This window comes from Nicotiana tabacum, chromosome 22 (assembly GCF_000715075.1).
Source record: "Nicotiana tabacum cultivar K326 chromosome 22, ASM71507v2, whole genome shotgun sequence".
Classification (NCBI taxonomy): Eukaryota; Viridiplantae; Streptophyta; class Magnoliopsida; order Solanales; family Solanaceae; genus Nicotiana; species Nicotiana tabacum.
Genome location: NC_134101.1, coordinates 74,669,193 through 74,682,737, shown reverse-complemented (window position 1 = coordinate 74,682,737; position 13,545 = coordinate 74,669,193).

The window sequence follows — 13,545 nt, the reverse complement described above, 5'->3', positions numbered from 1 at the left end:
GAACTATGCTTCTAGGCAAGCCAACGCGTGAACCTCCACTTAACTATCTATTTTAAAATTTTAAAATCAGGAATTTTATTAAATAAATAGAATAAAATCTAGAACTCATAGACACCTGTGCTTTTTTTTTTACCAAATTTTCGAATATAAATAAATCATAAAGCGAAGTGATAATAATATCGTAAAATAAAATAATGAACATCCACTAGTAACCTCCAAAACTCGGTGTCACAGGAGTATGAGCATCTACTAAAATAATACAACACTACCACGACATCTGTATGGAATATAAAATAGACAAGATATAATAACTGAATAAGATGGAGACTCCGTGTGCTGCGAATCGTAGCGAAGAATGCAGCTCACCATAAAGTCCCCTCAGTAGCTACGCCAATGCGCCAAGATGACCACCTAATGTACATGCCTCAGTACGCACATTCAGTACAAAAGTGTAGCGTGAGTACGTAAATCAATGCATACTCAGTAAGTATCTAGCCTAACCCCGAAGAGGTAGCGACGAGGGGTCGGCATTAACACTTATAAGTGGTCCAATAAATCAGATATAATAAGGTAGACAAGTATGAAATATGGTAAGTAAACAGTGAGAATAAATATAGGCAAATAATACGGTCTACAACTGAACAGTGAACACAAACTCCTCAATTATCGGATACCTCATCAAATAGAATATGTAATGGTCAACACCAAATCAACGGTCATATCTTAAGTCAAGAAACTCATGAGTAAGCGGATTCGTTATCAAGTATTTCGCACGATTCTGCCGAGGCAAGCGGCCCGATCCCATAAGAGTATTTCATAGAACTGTCGAGGCGAATGGCTCGATCCCATAAGAGTGTGATATATAATCTTGCCGAGGCAAACGGTTCGATCCCATAAGAATATGTTACTCTGCCGAGGCGGACGACCCGAACCCATAAGACTGTGTTACATGATACCGCTGAGGCGAACGACACGATCCCATAAGAGTATTGTTGAGGCGTTCAGCCCGATCCGATTAGAATATGAAACTTTGACGGGTCACTAACCCCACTCATGAATATATGTGCGAGTTATAAAATTCGAAAAAAACTATCGGACAAATACGCACAATGCAAAAGAAATTCGTAAAGAAAAGTACAATCACGACTAATCATGTAGCTCGTCAAGTATCTAAAATAGCAAGTCCGATACTCTATGCGAGTCTAGTCTTAGGCTAAATGTAAATTAAAACATTTAAACATGCAAGAATAACTCAAATAGTACAATTAAAGCATGTCGTGAGTCTAAGTCTACCCGGACATAATCAGGCATTCTAGCATACGTACGGACACTCATCACCTCATACGTGCGTAGCTCCCACAATATGTAGCATATAATAAATATAACTCCTACACGGTAAATTCTCCCTCACTTGGTTAGACAAGAGACTTACCTCGCTCCACAATTCGATAACCGGCTCCAACACCTCTTTAACTCCTTAAACTGATGCCAAAAGATCCGAAACTAATCAAATAACGTGCAAACCAATCAAAATATACTCGAATACTCGTAATTTAACAATTTATAACAATTCCCAACTCTGCTCGAAAAGTCAACATAGTCAACTCCCGAGTCCACATGTCTGGATTCTAAAAATTATCAAAAATAAATATTACCCTTAACTTATATAGTATATATATCCAGAAAAGCATCCAATTTCATCCATTGACCCTCAAATCAAGAATTTACCATTTCTCAACTTTGGGGCTCAAAATTCCAATTTATACAATCCAAACACGGATAAAAATAATAATCAACGAAACTAATCATGGAAAAACATCAAAATAAAGGTCTAATATTTACCCCCTTGTTGAGACGAGAAAAACGCCGCAAAAATAACCTCAAACGGAGCTCTAGAACTCAAGCTATGCTCAAAATACTAAAATGCTCGGTCTGCCCATTTAAAACACTGCCCAGGTGATTTTTGTTCTTCCCCTTCGCGGGACACCTTCGCGTTCGTGAAGAACAAATTTTCACGTTGACCGGTAAACCCAGAAATCCTTCTGCGCATTTGCGGAACCTCTCTCGCGTTCGCGAAGAACGAAGGTTCGCACCAGAAACCAGCAATCTTTTCCGACACAAAAATGGGTATAACTCTCACATACGACCTCGAAATTCGACGATTCTTGTTGCTATGGTTCCGTAATCAAGATACAGATCTACAGTTTGATTTAATCACAAATGAAAGTTTTTTATCTCAGTATAGTACCCTTTATACCCAAAGAAATGACGCTGAAACATCAAATAAGAGCACGACACAACTCAAACACATCCGAAACACACCCGAGGCCCTCGGGACTCCGTCCAATCATACAAACTAGTCCCAAAACATAACAAGAACAATACCAAATAATATCAAAACCATGAATCGCACATCAATTCAAGCCTAATGAACTAATGAACTTTTAAATTTCTAAAACTCATGTCGAACCATACCAAATTAACCCGGAATGACCTCAAATTTTGCATGCAAGTCCAAATGACACAACGGACCTATACCAATTCTCGGAACTATAATCAGGATCCAATATCATTAAATTCAACTCTCGGTCAAACTTTTCAACTTTCTAAACCTTCAATCTTCCAACTTTTTCCAAAAAGCATTAAATCAAACTACGGACCTCCAAATCCAAATCCGGTCATATGCCTAAGTCCAAAATCATCATCCGGACCCAATCGAACCATCAAAACTTCGATCCGAGGTTGTTTACTTAAAATTCAAACCTTGGTCAACTCTTCCAACTTAAAGCTTCCGAATTGAGAATTATTCTTCCAAACCAATTCTGATCTTCCCGAAAATCTAATCCGACTACACGTGCAAGTCATAATACATGAAGTGAAGCTACTCAATGTCTCAAACCGCCGAACGACATGCTAGAGATCAAAACGACCGGTCAGATCGTTGCATTCTCCCCCACTTAAACATATGTTCGTCCTCGAACGTGCCAAGAACCGTTCCAGAGTTGCCCAAAATCACTGTTTAACACCTCGTGCATCTACCCGTTCCACCACACCTCATATGAGTATATTAGCTCAAGCCAGACTGCAGATTCTTCCTGCTACCTTAGCCTACAAGCCTTAGAACCAAATTCTAACATCCAGAATTCTCTACCAGGTCTGATTATAACATACACACGCCGTATCAATCTCAACATGCTATACCACAACATGATCATGCACCACTGAATTCACGCAATGTACTGCATAATTCGTATGCTCATAATAACATCCTCCTACCACAATAGCTGCAAATTCACGAACTCGATTCCCATAATATACCTCATAATGCATATAAAACCTGTTCCAACCCTCGCAATACTGCAACGATGAAAGAGATGTGTAGAAACTCATAACCACCTGGCAAATCAATAACTCATGGAGTCTTTTCGCTTGACTAAAACCATTGCCTCACTCTTAATTGATTAGTGACATTTTTCCTCTAATATACATTATATAAATACGATTGAAGCTGATTTTAGGTGCAATAACCTCGTCTTACCCAGTGAAGTTGCTCGGGCAATAAGCCACCTCAAACACCGTCTAAAATCTCAGTACAACGCCATCAATGCACCTACAAGATACAACCGAATATGACCAATAAGGAAATACAAACTCTATCAAAGAACTACGTAGCCTACATAACCTTCAAATCAACCAGACAAACAATATGAACTATCACAAGGGTGAGAAACAAAACACACAAAAAAAGTACAAGGAACCTGTAATGACCCGGTCGGTCATTTTGAGCTCTAGTGCATCGTTCAGCGATTTGGGGCGGTGAGTAGCTTCACTTCATATTTTATGACTTGTACGTGTGGTCGAAATTGAATTTCGGGAAGTTCAGAGTTGTTTCGGAAGGTAAATTCTAAATTTGGAAGCTTTACGTTGGAAGAGTTGACTAAGGTTTGACTCTAAATTTGCGAAAGTGAGGGACGAAACACGAATGCGAAGGGGTAGGGGCAGCTGGGCATAGCGAATGCGATCGGGTGGTCGCAAACACGATGAAGGACGGGCCTGAGCAGAATTGTTTTAAATTGAGATTTTTGCTCATTTCACTCATTCTTCTCTTGCTTGGGTGATTTTTACGGCGATGTGGAGGAGCCATTTTCATCATCAATCTTGAGGTAAGAGATTTCTACACATTATGAGTTAAATACATGATTTATATATGGGTTTAAACATGGAAATTAGTAGAAATTCTGAAATTTTGGTAAAAAACCTAGAATTTGGTATTTTTGAATTTTGACCAAGAAATTAGACATGGAATTAGGAATAAAATATATAATTGAGTTCATGGTGTTATGGGTAATGATAATCTTCAAGAATTTTCGAAATCCGGGCATGTGGGCTCGTGGGTTGACTTTATTGACTTTTCGAGCGGAGTTGAGAATCATTATAAATTATTCAATTATATACATTGGAGTATATTTTGATTGATTTGCACATTATTTGACTAGTTTCGGATCCATGGGCATTGGTTTGAGGTGTTAGAGAGGCGTGGGAGCTGATTATTGAACTTCAGAGCGAGGTAAGTCTCTTGTCTAACCTTGTGAGGGGGAAACTACCGCCTAGGTGATGTAAATGTTATGTGCTACTAGTTGTGGGTGCTACGTACACACGAGGTGACAAGATTTCATACGTAACTAAAGCATGTTTATGTACGGGTAGACTTAGGACTTTATCATGCAATATTTAAATTTTTTGAACTCATTCTGTTGGCTTAATTAATTGAATTTATAATTAAAATTTATTTAGAGATACATATATAAATATTAGGCCGAGCCTTATCACCTTGAGTTGTTGGCAAGTTATTTGAGAAATAGTAAAGGTTGTATTCACTTTATGCTGATGTACTTTATTGTAAGCACGTGTCTCGTAATTCGATAAGTTCCTTCATTTCTTGTGGAGCGGGCCGAACGCCTCGGCAATATAATAGATGCATCTATGGTTCGTGCCGGTTGACTCTTGGTAGTGTACACATTATTCTGGATCAGGTCGTACGACCTCATCATAATCGTGCGTTATATCGCTAGCAGTCCAATATTCACGAATTATCCTTCCACTGATGCCTGTCATTTTATATGATATTCCTTATCCGTTTGAAATTGGCACTTGATACATCTGAGCTGTTGAGATAGACTATGAGACTGAGAAATTCATATCTTTAAAAGAAATGTTTGGAAGATTATGTAACCTGCAGTTTTACCCCCATTATTGTTGTTGTCTTCATATCTGCTTATGATTTATCATGTTGTTTTGTTGTACCTTTAGTGTCGATGTCGATCCCACGTCACTATTTCTCTGGGGTTATGCTAGATACTTACTGGATACGCGATGATTTACGTACTCATGCTACACTTCTGCACTAATTGTGCATGACCTGACAAGTTAAATTGGTGGTCATCTTGGTGCGTAGGCGTAATTGCTGAGGAGACTTTTGATGAGATGCATTCCAAGCTACGTATCGCAGCCTACAGAGTTTCCATCATACTATTTGCTCTATTCTGTCTTATTTACATTTCAGACAGATGTTGTATTAATATCGCACTCCTTAGTAAATACTCATGCACTTGTGACACCGAGTTTTGGGGATACTCTAGTGACTGTTACTAATATTTTAAGTATTCATGATTTTTAAATGCATTGAATCCCTTACTTAATAAGACTTATGTTTTTAAAAAAAAATAAAAAAAATAATAATTAAGCTAATAGTTCACTGTTGGCTTGCTTAATGGCGACGTTGGGTGCCATCACGATCTATAGTGGGGTTTGGGTCGTGACAGCTTGGTATCAAAGCTCTAGGTTCACTTGGGTCTCACAAGTCATGATCAAGTCTAGTAGAGTCTTGTGGATCGGTACGGAGACGTCTGTACTTATCTTCGAGAGGCTACAGGGCTTTTAGGAGCACTTCCCTTCTTGATTCCTCATTGTGAGATTTGATTCCATTGAAGCTTATGCCTTCATTTTCTTCCTACTCGATCTTATGCGACGTGGAGAGCTTGATATCAATTAGGCATCGAGGAGTTGTAATGGTACTGTAGATGTGGTGCAGGATGTTTCTCCCTGCGTATTTGATTGGGCTATTGCCGTCGCCTCGTGGAGGTATGTTCAGTCATTTCAGCGCAATGATTAGTGTTGCCTATGGTTTCGTGGCTATGCACGGTGCATTATGATGTTCATGAGTGGTTATCACATGATGTTGGTGTAAATAGTAAGGTGCTTATTTATGTGCCGTGTCAATGAATGACTAGAAAGGAGTGCTACTCAATTAATGGTTGAGAGGTTCGACATTTAATTCCAGTGGAGGAGAGGCAATTGGACTATAGATGTTCAGGCCTCGGTTCGCTGAGTAGCGAGATAGGATATTTTCAAACTTGGTGGAAATTCTCATTTGTGATGTGGTGTCGTCATCCTTGTTTGAACACATTAAGGATCATCGGTGTTATGGTCTTCTTTGATTTGCCTTCGGGACAGGGTGTTGTGAAATGGTGCCTGAGAAGTGGTTGTCACAGATGGTGGTGTGTAGCAGTTTCAGAATCGAATCGATGTTTCTGATGTTGATGGATCGAGAAAGATGATCTTCGAGGAGGCTTAGAGTTGGTAGCAATTTATTAGTTCATGTGCTACAGAGATGGATTTTGATTTTTGAGGCAGTATTTGGGCTGCGAAGGATGAGGAAGGACATGGTGGGAGGTGTATCACGGTGGTTGAATTGCCAGTAGGCCAAACATGACAACAGAGGTCGAGAAGTTGCTTAAGGAGATGGCTTTATCGAAGTGGGAGTGGCAGAGTAGCGTATGGAGACCGTGGTAGGATAGACACATACTTTGAGAAGGTTTAGAGCGATTTGGGGATCATGGTAGACAATGACTAAGTCTATAAATGTCATTTGGGACAGTGGATACTATACTGAGGAAGGTTTAATATGACAAAAATGAATTTGCTTAGAATGAAGAGGGGTGTAAAAGCTTGATTATCGTTATGGGATACGACGTGACTTCGAGTTTGGAATGTATTGTCGGACTTTTAGTTGATGTCAATGGAGAATGAATAGACTCTTATGACTAGCGGGCGAGCATGGACTCAGGAGGGTTTACTAAATTCGTGGTAAATGTAACCAGGGCAATGTCGTTGGGAGATGTTGAAATGGAATTCCATAGGTGGGCTATCACTTGCGAGCAGGTTAGCTGCTGCGTGATTCTTGATGAAGTTTCTACAAAGAGTTCTACTTTCTACACAGCGAAAGGCAAGTACTGGGATGTGAGCTTGGTGAAGAAAAGTGGGTACGTGTTGATTTACGCACTCATGCTACACTTCTGCACTAAATGTGCAGGACCTAACAGGTTCATTTGGTGGTCATCTTGGCACGTAGGTGCAGTTGCTGAGGAGACTTTTGGTGAGCTACATTCTAGGCTACGTATCGCAGCCCATAAAGTATCCATCGTACTATTTACTCTATCCTATCTTATTTACATTTCGGACAAATTTTGTATTAACATCAAACTCCTTAGTAAATGATCATACACTTGTGATACCGGATTTTGGGGATACTCTAGTGACTGTTATGGTTCGGCTTAGTATTTTCATCTTTTATTTTATATCTTACTAATAATTTAAGTATTCATGATTTTAAACGCATTGAATCCCTTACTTAATAAGACTTATGTTTTTTAAAAAAATAATAAAATGAATAATTAAGCTAATAGTGCAGCGTTGGCTTGCCTAACGGTGACGTTAGGCGCCGTCACGACCTATAGTGGGTTTTGGATCGTGACCGATGCGTACTCAACATCTCACTGTTGCGGCGTGAAACCCAATTTACAGATCATACCCGTGGCGGCGTGCCACCCGACCCATACATAACAATCAATAAGGAAATACCTATCAAGACATAATTCTCACACCCACGAAGTGCCCAAATATCGACCACAAGCACCCGAGTGCATAAACACAACCCTGGGAGACATGTAGCGCAATGTGCTACGAAAAGCCAAGCACGACTAAGGTGCAATAAACGACATGCATCTCAAGAGGCATCTCGCTCACATAGCACCATAAGCTACACAGGATCACAACACACGTGTGAATAATCAAGCCGTCTCACAACCTATATGGCGTAAAAGAATAGCACCTGAAATAGACGAAGGCAGGAATATCATCCACCATGCCCGAAGACCCATCCATAAGCGATGCTATGCCGAATAAGCATATTTGATATAGTATAAAATATACATTCACATTAGCCCTTCCAACGGATCCCAAGCCGATTTTGATCATCCCAAAATGGGCCAATAACCTTCCAAAGATCCACAATGACCCTATTCATGACACATATGATCTACCGTCCAATCTGGAACAAACTCCCACAGTCCACAACCAAAGAAATAGAGCGCCTCTCAGACATAAACTCTCCCACCAGCGACAATACTAGAATCTCCTTACTTGATTTCAATATCTACCACATAAATGGCTGACATGCCACACTTATACCATCATCCCGCGAGAAATACTCCCACGACCTTTCGCACCAGGTAGCAAAATCTGCACATCCATGGCTACCAACCATACTATCACTGTAATGTAAATCAAGAATCCATAAATCAATTCATAATGCCTCTTCCACAGAACATCATTCTCAGGCGACACAAAAATAACGCCAACATACTCTGAACATCTGAAATCTATCCCCAGCTCTTCCAAGCTCGTGACAGTCCTGTCAAAGTTGGATCACAACCTTGATCCTCAAATTCCAATTCCATATTGCTCATTGCACCTATCATGCTGCTACACGAGAGTACAAGAATTTTATCATAACTTCTGAACCACCAGTAGAATAAATACTTCATCGGCTAGAACCTTTCACTTAACTCATTTTAGAAGAAGAATCGCAACACACAACCAACTCCCCATAGCCGCAAAAGACATAGAACTCAAGTCATATTCTAAACCGCCATAACTCTTCCGGGACCCATTCACACATAATCAAAACTATCAGAATCAAATACCTCCAAATCAATCAAATGACGGAGGTTGTTAAGCTAGCACGTGCAACCACAAAACACCTGTATTGCCTTACCACACCGAAGGAACTGATCATTTCCTTAACCATGTCGATCCAAACCACTACTAGGCTGACTCAACTTCTTTCGATTTCTTCTTGACTTGCCTTCAGAATCAATACCTCTATCAAATCACATAACATATCCCAATCAATACTCATCCAGAATTACCCAAATCATGAGACCACGTCATTTCAATACCCATAAGCCATTTCATACCCTCCTCATGCAGTCTATAGTAACTCCAACTGATACACTTGCACTGATTAAATCTTCTGCGAATCCGAAGTTGTTTCTCCTATTTTTCTAACACTGCACCACAAACCCGTTGATAACATAGAAATGCACCAAGTACCCTTCACACTCTGCTGCAAAACCCAATCCTCATCCACATAACGAACTTAAAAATCCTTAAGCACCACACCTAAAATCTCGAATCCACTAGATCCATTATTGAGAGTCGCCCACTCTAGTCCAATCCTTATTATTAACCAAACCACTAGTGCTCCGTTAGCACATGAGCACTCCAATGAAGCAACCAGATGAATACTTTCCCTTGTACATCACATCTATCAAATCCCCTGCTCAAATTACCCTGATGTTTTCTTCCCTTAGTAATAACTAATCCACCAACGTACCGATAACCCAAAACTGCAAAGGCACATCACCATGTGACCCAATCATAGATGGTAGGCTCCCCCACTTAGCTTTAAGCCATAATCACATAAATCTAGAATCCACAATGACTCATCCTCCTCAGTTACCATGAACTCGCACTATTTCTCAGCCAAATTTCTCATAAGTTCTTGTTGCACTAATCATAACACATACCAAATTATTAGCCACAATCGCACACTCGACCTCCTGACAGTCATACCATCTTCTTCAAGCGATCCAAGCTCACATCGCAGTACATGCATCCCATTGGATAGAAGGAAGAACTCTTTATAGGAACTTCATTAGGAGTCATGCAACCCCTAACCTTCTCATAGGAAATAGCCCACCTGTGTAACCTCATATCGACATCCTCTAACGACATATCCATAACCACGTCCATTATGAAATCAGTTGATTCTCCTAGGTCTACACTCATCCACCAGATGCAAGAGTCCGTTCATCCCATTAGCATCAATTGAATGTCCAACAATACGTTCCAAAACTCAAAGTCATGTTGCATCCCAAAACGGAAATCAAGCTTACACATCCCTCTACGTTCCAAGCAAACTCTTCCCATCACATTCAAACTTTCTCAGAAACCTGCTCGATCTCTTTTGCTCGTACTTGACTTGCTAACAACTCATCTACCACGAGACATAACCCTCCATGTCCTTCCTCATCCTTTGCTACTAAAATACTACCTCAAATCATAATCCATCTTTGTAGCATCCGAACTAATAAATTTCCACCAACTCTAATCCTCCATAAAGATCATCTTTATCGAGCCATGAACACTAGAAACACCGATTTAACCTAGAAGCTTCCACAGACCACTATCTCTTATACCCGCTTCTTAGGTACCATTTCACAACACCTCGCCCCAAAGGCAAACTGATGAATACCATCACACCGACGAGCCTAAATGCGTTCAAACAAAGACGACGACACCACATTACAAACAAGAATTCCACCAAGTTCTAAAACATCCGATCTCGCTACTTTATCAACTAAAGCCTAAACATCCATTGCCTGATTGCCTCTCCTCTGCTGGAATTAAATATTGCATATCTAAACCAGGAATTGAATAATCCTCATCTCGAGTCATTTATTGCCGAAACACATAGTTAAGCATCATACCGTTTACACCAGCACTATGCCAAAACAATGCATGAACATCACAATACACTATGCATAGCCTCTAAACCATAGGTAACTTTAACACTGGGCTGAAATGACAGAACACCCCTCCACAAGACGATGATAATAGTTAGCCTAAATACGTAAGGAAACATATCCTGCACTATATCTGTAGCATCTCCACAACTCAACGGTGCCCAGCAGATACCAAACGTTTAACATCGCGTACGAATAAGTAGGAGGGCAATGAAGACATAAGCTTCAATGAAATAAAATTGCACGACGAAAAATCAAGAAATGAAAGATCTCTTAACAACCAGTAGCCTCTCAAAGATAAGTACAGACGTCTCTGTATCGATCTGCAAGACTCTACTAGACTTGCTCAAGACTCGTAAGACCCAAGTGAACCTAGAACTCTGATACCAAGCTGTCACGACCCAAATCTAATAATAGGTCATGATGGCGCCTAACTATGCTGCTAGTCAAGCCAACGCGTGAACCTCCACTTAACTATTCATTTTAAAATTTTAAAATCAGAAATTTCATTAAATAAATAGAATAAAATCTAGCACTCATAGAAACCTGTGCTTTTCTTTACCAAATTTCCATATATAAATAAATCATAAAGTGAAGTGATAATAATAACATGAAATAACATAATGAACATCCACTAGGAATCCCTCAAACCCGGTGTCACAAGGTCATGAGCATCGACTAGAACAATACAACACTACCACAACATCTGTCTGGAATACAAAATAGACAAGATATAATAACTGAATAAGATGGAGACTCTGTGTGCTACGAATCATAGTGTAGAATGCAGCTCACCATAAAGTCCTCTCAGCAGCTGCGCCAAAGCGGCAAGTGATGGTAGGCTAGAAACCCATATTTTAGTCATAGTTTGCACTCAAATTACTGCATTTACATTGTGTTTGAGCTTAAATATTAGTGTGTTACACTAATTATGTGTTTTATGCCTTTTAGGAAATGATTTCGAGCTATTAATATAACTTGGAGCTAATTAGAACAAGTTGGTGCTTTGAAGTCTGAGTAAAAGCCCATGAAATTAGGCCGGGATCACGCTTGGGAGCCGAGGACCAAGTTTGGATGTCAAAAGGTGAGAAAACAACTACTCTGAGAACAATGCACTGTCGCGCCACGCCATGCAGAGCAGGGCACGAGGCACTTGTGCAAAATTCTTGCAGAGTGAAAAAAATAGGCCTTTGAACTTTTCCACTAGTGCGGCGCATGGTGCGCCGCGGTAGTGTATTTTCTTGCCCAACTTTTTCCACTTAGGTTTGGAAAAGATAGTTTCATCCGGGCCCGTTCCTACATGGTATACATACATCAAAAACATGAATTTTAGAGGACTTTTGACCTTAGAAGCTTTTGGAGAGCATTGGAGTCTACAAGACACAAGATTTCATCATCCTTCTATCAATTCAATACGGGAATTTGGATTGTACCTTAGATTGATGTTTTCTTACTCTTTAATTATATTTGTGATGACTTCCTCCATGATTATGGAGTAGTTTCCCTTAGAGTTTGATGGATATAGTGTTTTGAACGATATTTGTGGAGTTTAACTCTAGTTCTTTGCTTGAATTCATTTATGGAGCTTTGAATTGTTTGTAACTTTATTCACTAGTTTATTTAATCGAAAGATAAATATTGTGGTGATTATCTTGCATTATTTTGTTGGTTTAATTCAGTGATTCTCTTAAATAATCAAAAGAGCTTGTTGATTAAATTAAGTTAGTAGAAATATTCGAGTGACGTTTTCCTGAAGACCAATCCATTAACGCATGCTTGCATATTTTCACAGTGCTTATATTAGTTCACCTCGTAGAGTTAAGATTTAATCGAGAGAGGAGTCTTGACTACACGTTTGAACTAATCATTGAGTGAATTCATGAGAATCATTAGAACATTAGAGTGAATTGAACTAGAGTTGGATCCCAAATAACTATACTATCTTTGGCTAGCGAGCATTAATTTCGTGTAGTGTTTTGCGCTATCAAATTTTGGCACCGTTGTCAGGGATTGACAATCAGTAGTGTTTAAAATAGTTTTTGGCGCTAATTTCGTATTTTTTTTTATTATTCATAATTTTCTCTTCCGTGTGCAGGCAACAGGTTAAGTTCGTTGGTGTGTGACTCGGTCTTCTTCAAAAGAAGTAATACACTACAAATCAGAGTTGGAAAACCGCCTACGACAACTAAGAAAAGAGAAAGAACTCAACGAAAATTCTTGGGGCAGTCCTCAACCCAAGAAAATATGGCTAAGAATGGTGAGGAGATAGTTGATTTGGCTGCACGGGAAGCAACCCAACAGGAAGAAGCCACACGGGCAGCTGCTGAAGTAGCTCCTAGAGCTGATGAAATGGTTGACGGGAATGGAGAACGAAGATTCAACCTAAACCGGCCTCTAGATGAAGACAAATTTGAAAATAATATGCCCAGGCCTGGACGATCACTGGGAGACTACGCCAGGCCAGTCTACAACCAAGGAGTATCTATTGTGTGATCCCCTCCGATCGCAACCAATAATTTTGAGATCAAGCAAGGGCTACTTTAGACCATTCAGAATAATTGTGTCTTCTGTGGCAAACCCAATGAAGATCCAAATACTCATTTGATGGATTTTGATG